At 40.5% G+C, this 7,332-nt stretch overlaps 1 long non-coding RNA gene across 1 annotated transcript; it reads left to right on the top strand.

Moving 5' to 3' along the window:
• The first annotated feature begins 808 nt into the window (after positions 1-808).
• LOC128787197 (uncharacterized) lies at positions 809-7,020 on the top strand. Its single transcript, XR_008430607.1, has 5 exons — positions 809-934; positions 3,788-3,923; positions 4,096-4,164; positions 5,900-6,036; positions 6,778-7,020. It is a non-coding gene; the product is annotated as an uncharacterized LOC128787197 (long non-coding RNA).
• The last annotated feature ends 312 nt before the right edge of the window (positions 7,021-7,332 follow it).

Below are 7,332 nucleotides of genomic sequence, written 5' to 3'. Positions count from 1 at the left end.
GGTGGTTTACATACAGTAACAAGGTTAAGCGTTCCTGACCTGTGAAAGCAAAAAGTTTTATCTGGTGTGAAATGACAACGTTGTCTTTGCAGCTGCTGGTGCTTAGGACTGGGGCAGCAGTGATACCTATCCTGATGGTTTCTGTGCCCTCTCTGAGCAGCTCGGGGGATTCCTGAGCCCACCTTCTGAACCAGGGGACCTTGCTGGTGGAGACCACTCTGTCATAGCACAGTGAACTGTCAAATCAGAGCAGGAAAAATTTACAGCAAATAGTGATTTACTAAAACCATTAAAACCATACATAATACATACATAATACATATTTTGTATGTATTCTATTAAATATATTTATATTGTTGTATTATTTGTTTGTATTATATTGAAAGACCAAGATGAAGAATTCCCGGGTTTTTCTAACTGAATATATGGACCTTTGTTGTTTTTTTGGTTTTTTTTTACTGGGAACTCTGTGATATCAACATTTTTGAAGACAAAGTCCTTAGCTTTCCACCTGCATTTCAAGGATGTTTTTCTATTAAATTCCTAATTGTATCAATGAGGTTTACTCATTGTTTAAAAACTACTAGTAACAATTAGCGTGCTGATGATCACTGATTAAGAAAAGAAGGGGGGGAAAAGGCTAAGGTAAATAAATCAACTTAAAAATTATCCCTTTCTGCAAACAACAGCTGCACAGGAAAAGGAAGACTGTTAGCCATCTTTCACTGATGCACTAGGCTGATCCAGTAGATGCGTTTCAAGTGCTCTGCGGCTGCAAGTTAATATATCCTACACTCCACAGGAAACAACCATGCAGGAAAACAAAAAAAAAGCCAGAACAATTGTGTGAACCAAGTGCCTCATCTTATTCTGAAAACATCTGTGCCTCTGAACATTTCGTTCATTCATTTGGTTTATTTGGTGCAAAAGCTAGGTGAGCATTAGCAGCCTGTCTCAGATAATATAGAAAAAGCAAATGTTGGTGTAGAGGTCCTTTGCCTTTTATTTGGTAGGAAATGGACTTGAAAAACAGAAACCTCTCCATGGCTGAGGCTATATAGTGTATGATGAGATTCAGTATAGGGGAGGACGGCTGGGTGTGTAATGCTAGGACTATGGAATGGATAAAGAATGCCAGGAGTTTTGCAAATATTGGTTTATGGAGAGCCTCAGTTCAGTAAAAAGTACAGCAATGTTGGAGAAAAATACTGCAGGGGTGAAATAAATGAATAAAATGCAGACTCTCAAAGTTTGGGACGATTGTGGTACAAAGCTTCCAAAAAGTCGGGATTTTACCAGTCTACATACCACAGTTTCCAAATTCTGATATGCTCAACACAGGACTCTGCTTTGGTGCAGAGGAGTATTCTGTAAAGAGTTAATGGTGAAGGAGCAACTGCTTCATTTTACGTAGATAACACAACAAAGCCTGGAAATGCAAATGCATTCAGAAAAAGTCTTTGAACAGGTCTTCTTTTTCCTCTGAAAGTTGTTATGTTATGGAGATTTAAGGAAAGTCCTCACTGTTTATTGTTGAGTGTTTATTACAGAAGACATCAGGAATGGCTGACAAGTTTATATAAAAAATTCCGGATCTTAACATTTTCCCAGTTGTTACTTTTCCTTTCCTACTGCTTCATCTTTGAAGAAGAAAGGGATTAAAATGATGTATTTTGTCGCACTTTTTCTTGCAGTGAATTAACCCTTGGTCAACAATGACAATGAAGATAGCGCAGCTCTATGGAAATTAACTTGACAGCCCATAAACATGGGAGGCTGTTGTTCACTGGATTTCATTTTAATAGGCATTAACAAGGTTTTTGGTTTAAGTAAGCAAATGGAACTAGCCCTGAAACTAGCATTTCATAGCCTTTTCACAGGGATTAGCTATCAGTCTGAAAGGCCTATGAGGCTTCATCTAGCTTTTTAATTCAAATCATACTGAATCCATCACAATTCCCTGTTGTTCCTAAAATGCTACAAACATGTAAACAATATCCATTGTGCATGCTTAAATTTCTTGGTATGTGTCAGATTTTAAATGAGAAATCTGATGTTGGAATAGTGCAGATTTGCATTACTCTGCCAAGGGTAGATGCTGCCTTTTCACAGATCTTAAGTTATAGAGAGTCTATTCTGTGATGGAAATTTTACTTTAGAAACTGTCAAAGGTGCATACACAAGTTTAAGGAACAGCTACACTTGTTTCCCATTCTTTCAAATTGTAGGCATGGTTTGTGTCTGGGCTGAGCTTGCATTGGTTACAAGCTCTTTGGGTTGAGGCACCAAGCTTGTGTCACTCTGCAAGTTAATCAAAACCAAAGAGACACCTCGCTACCAACCTTGATGCTATCGTTCAGCTCAGCCTCCTTCTCAACTATTTTACCATCCCAGAAGTAATACAACAACTAACAGCTGGATATGAACACAAGCGTACTGTACACACTTAATTTGAGGGTTAAAATTGCAAAGTAACCACAATGACAATCAAAATGAGTGGTTTTAATAATCACTTCTGGCTGAGACCAATGTATGGGAATTTAAAATCATGGAGTTTTTATGTGCTCAGACTGAACAAGTCTTCCAGTCTAGAGAGAACATAGAGCTTCCTAACAGGACAGTCAGGACCTCCCTGTAGGAGGTGCCATTGGACCCACAGCTGGTGGTGCTGGGACCATGCTGAATGGATGGCTTTGAACACTTTGGTGACCCTGAGCAGCTAAATGGAGTTGTACCTCAGGGAATCTGGCATTCCAGAGAGAAGACCCTATTTCAAACCAGCCCTGTAAAGCTGAGGACCACAGTGTAAGTGACATAGTGGCCAGTTGGTGCTAATACCTGGTGTAGGATTGTACTGGAGCTTGCTCATAGCCTGCTGCACGGATACTGCTAAATCAGGCTAGAGAATGGTGATCAGATGGTGCTGATACTGCAGCATGTGACAGGAGGGCAAGTTGTGTAGCACTACAATGTCCACTGATGCATGCTTCTCAAAGTATTGAGTGGATAGAATTGGGTGATTGATGGAAAATTGTTTTCCCAGGGATTCATAATTCAATCAACCATGCTTATATTCTTTTCATCTACCTTAATGCAATTGTTTGTATAGATATTTGTGTACAGTCTTTTATTTATGAATAGGTATTGTTAAAAGAGAAGTGAATGTATTGACACCTGAACAAATGGGTTTTCAGAAATACAACTATGCTTTCTCTGGAAGTGCTTGCCTTGCCACCCTGTACATACACATCTACTTGATGATAATGTGACTAGAGAAACAAAATGTAAAGCATAGAGGATTGCCAATAAATGCCATTTATGTGTCCTGGTCAGGAAGGAAACCAGCTATTTTTAAAACATTTATAAAAATAGCCAAATGCAAGGCATGGTATGAAGAGGAAAAGCAGGAATTAAAAATGCTTAGTAGCTTTCCTGTAGTACACAGTTTATTCCCCATCTCTCCTACAGGCCCAGACTCAAACAGAACAGAGCCTTTCTTACTCCTATTAGTCTGCCTTCTCCTCTTTTAGCTAATAGCATCAGCACATTAAAAAAAAAAAATATCCGTGGAAATATGCAGGACAGGGTTTAGGACTTCTGTGTGGCTTTGATTCAGGTTTCTTACTCATGATCAGAAGGGTTGAGAGAAGATTTTTCTGTGTTTCCACCTCATGGTGTCATTAATAGATCTTCACCCTGTCTTGTGGCATACCTGAATCTGAAGGTAGTTCTTCAGATGATGGGCCAAGCCAGCAACTCTTCACTTTTTCTGTCTCCTTTCTTTCAGAAATTCAGAAAAAAACCCAAAGGAGTTAAATTGTCCTAGCAAAATCCCAATACCAGCACCTGTGCCTGATGGCCCATTCGTCATTCTCAAGCCTCTAGCAAAAACTCCCCTGGAAGACCCTGCCCTGCAGCCCCTGGTAAGAAGGATGTCCTCTGGAAAGATACATGAACAGGATCCTTGGATGGGAATGTTGTCTGAGACTCAGGAAGCTACGGAACTCAGTGCCTGGAAAAGTCTGTGTCTCTGTGCTAAAGAACAGGAATGTAAATAGTGTATTAAGATCTTGTTTTTGACATCTGTGATCTCAGCAGAGGGGAGGAGAAGGAGGAGGAGGAGGAGGTCGTCATGAAGAAAACATCAATGCATACTACCTGAAGGTTTCTATTTCAAAGATTTTTCAAAAATGTTTTGTGTGTTATTTGCAAAGTTGTATACTATGTAAACATGAACTGAAATATTTATTAAGACACTGCATATCCCTCTTGGCTCCCTCTCTCAAGCTTGGAACTATTATATCAGCTTTGGGAGGCTTGTGTACAACAAACAGAGGCTTAATTTTGTGCAGCACTTCCCAAATAGCTACAACTGCAAGCTCTGCTTCAGCAGAGTGTGAGGTTAGAATATAACAAGATATTGTTGTTTTAATGCTCCTGTCACATAGGTATATAAGGAATGGGGGGGGGGGTAAACAGGAGATGGTTATTAAAAATCAATTTACTCCAGTGTGTAGTGTAGTCTAAAGTGCAGACATCCACCATCATAAGTAATGTAAAAACCCCAACTTTATTGTGAATCTCCTAGTACATGAGTTACCTTTTTTTTTTTTCCCTTGGAGTTGTAGTTCCTGGGAAAAAGGAACCCATTAGTGAATTCACTTACTAGTGCATTTTTAGGTTTTTCTGTTCCACCTGCATTGACTTCATGCCATAATTACCAATTAACATGATACTTCTGTTTCAAGGTGATTTTTTTCCACTCTTCCAAAATTTGAAGTCTTGATTTTAGTCTCTAAGTTAATTCTAGCCCATAGCATAAGTTTTTACTTTGTTTGCTTGCCTTACTACGAAAAGATTATGTCCTTCAATAAAACCTATTGCCCTCATGCTTTGAAATGACAGCTTACTTTCACACACATAACCCTGCCATATTTAAATGGCATTATAAAGATGACAATCTCATGCCTCATGCCAGTCATGTGAAAGGTCAGAAATGCCAGAATTATATCAACATATATTTTGAGGGGCTTCTTTGCGTGTTATGATGTTGACCCTATGCATAGGATCATGTGCTATTTCTTTGTAGATGCTACATCTTGCCCAGCAAGTTGCTTTCACATGACTCAAACACATCTGATTTAGTGATAAATACTGAAATAGAGGAAGAGAAGCTTCTATCTTTTCTTCTGCAAGGCTCTAGACATCCCTTTTCATTATTCTTATGAATATCCAGTAGAATGAGACCTTCATGTGTCTCCATTTATTGTGAAATCACAGATGTCCATTTAATAATAAGGACATTCAGTATTATAAGACTTGGATCATAGCAAAGTAAATAAAATTTCTTTCAATGTTATTCTAGATTCACATTGGTGACTGTCTGGGGACAAACAGTCCTTGGCTACAGGCTCCTTCAAGGCATCCTGAAAGCCCACAGCTTCAGAGTCCTTTGGCTCCTGTGGCCTCCATAATTTTCTTCTTCAGACAAGGAGCAGGCACTACAACTAGTGACCAGATATTCTCCCCCTTCCTCTGCACTCCCAACACACCACCAACCCATCAGCTGAGCAAGAATTGCTGCTGCACAGGAGGGGTTCAGTGGTCACATGCTTGTTTTTTTCTCCAAAAGCAGTCTCAGACTGACCACCAATGTGAATAGCAAACCCAAAGCAGACAAGTTAAGAATGCAGAAATGGCAGGAACTTCTCTCAGAGACAGAGCTCAGATTTTGAAGAGCAGCAAGCCTCCTGCCTCCAGGTTCTGAGGACTGTACGGCTGCACACTGGTTTTAACTGTACTCCTTCACAGAGGACTTTTTGCTGACCTTAGTTAAATGGCAAACAAAAGCCAAATAAGTGATCATTTCAAAAGGTACCAAAAACCTACTGTTTTCCAGATGTCTTGTGATTAGAACAAGAAGCAGTAGCAAAGGAAACAGGAAACTTTTTTCTTCACTTTCTGCCCATGAGTCAAGTACTGAAGTATTAATTTGTGAGGCTGTGGAAATGCCAGCCTGGAACATTTTCAGGACAGGTAAGAAAATATCTCCCAGAAACAGGTTAGGAATTGCAGATCCCACATGAGGGTAGAAGAGCCTTCCTGGCCACCCGGGTAATGCTGGCTCATGTTCAGCCATTGTGGACCAGCACCCACAGGTACTTTTCTGATGGGCAGCTTTCCAGCCACTCTGCCCCAAGACTGACCCAACACTTGGCCTTGTTGGCCTCATACCAGTAGCCTGGGTCCATTAATCCAACCTGCCCAGATCCCTCTGCAAATCATTCTTGCCCTCCAGCAGATCAGCACTCTCACCCAGCATTTCTGCCTCTCCCTGATTAACTTCCTCCTTCCTTACCTGTGCAACTCACCTGTGGCTGTTATGTGGCACACCCAAACAGTTTGGAGACAATTACACTACACTCAGTTGTGTTCAAGCGCATTCAGCATCCACTGCTCTGCATGACATGACTGACTTATCACTGGAAAGACACTTTGGAGGAGTGAGGCAAATCCATCTCTCTTTGCCTGTAAACTGGACTGATTGTCTTCCCATAAGAAAAACCAAAACTTTCTTTCAGGAACTGAATTTCAACACTTCTTCCATCACTCTCCATCATCCCCATAACCACTGAGATAGCTGGTAGTGTAAGGAGGCATAGAAACCTTAGTGTAGCTACTGTGCCATGCTAGAAGTAAACACAAGTGAAAAAGAATAGCTAACAGATTTTTTTTAACTCTATTATGATCTCATTTTAAGATTTCACATCTCAATAGAAAAAAAAAACAGTGAGAGTGTGGCTCACACCGTCTTGAGGGGACAAATGAGCTTAGACAACTCGGCAGCCAACGAGCAGAAGATGGGGAGCTACCGAGCAGGACAGCTCGATGCCAAGAGCAAGCAGGGAGCTGATGTGCCACCAGCTTCATCTGAATATTCAGGAAAGTGAGTTAAATGGTGACACCTTGTCCTGGCACACATCCTATCCTCTCCTGTAAAACAAACCCTGGCACACAGCACATGTCGTGTCACTTTCTTTTTTTCTTTTGGAGGAAGAGTGAAAAAATTCTGCACATTTGTGAGACATCTGCACTTAAAGCCACAATAGCAGGGTATGTGGATGATTATGCCCTTAAAAAAAAAGAAAAAAATCCTGGGGCATATTTTCATGGAGTGATTTGTGCCCTGCCCTTGCTAGACCATGAAGTTTTAAGACCACGGTCACAAGGATTAAGGCAGAAGCATTGTACAGACTGAAGGTATCCACCACACTAGGCAAACATTTCTAAATTAAGATGAGTAAAACCAATGGTACCTGAGATGTCAGAATG

Source organism: Vidua chalybeata, chromosome 4 (genome assembly GCF_026979565.1).
Source record: "Vidua chalybeata isolate OUT-0048 chromosome 4, bVidCha1 merged haplotype, whole genome shotgun sequence".
NCBI classification, from domain to species: Eukaryota; Metazoa; Chordata; class Aves; order Passeriformes; family Viduidae; genus Vidua; species Vidua chalybeata.
This window is presented reverse-complemented; position numbering and strand designations above follow the sequence as displayed.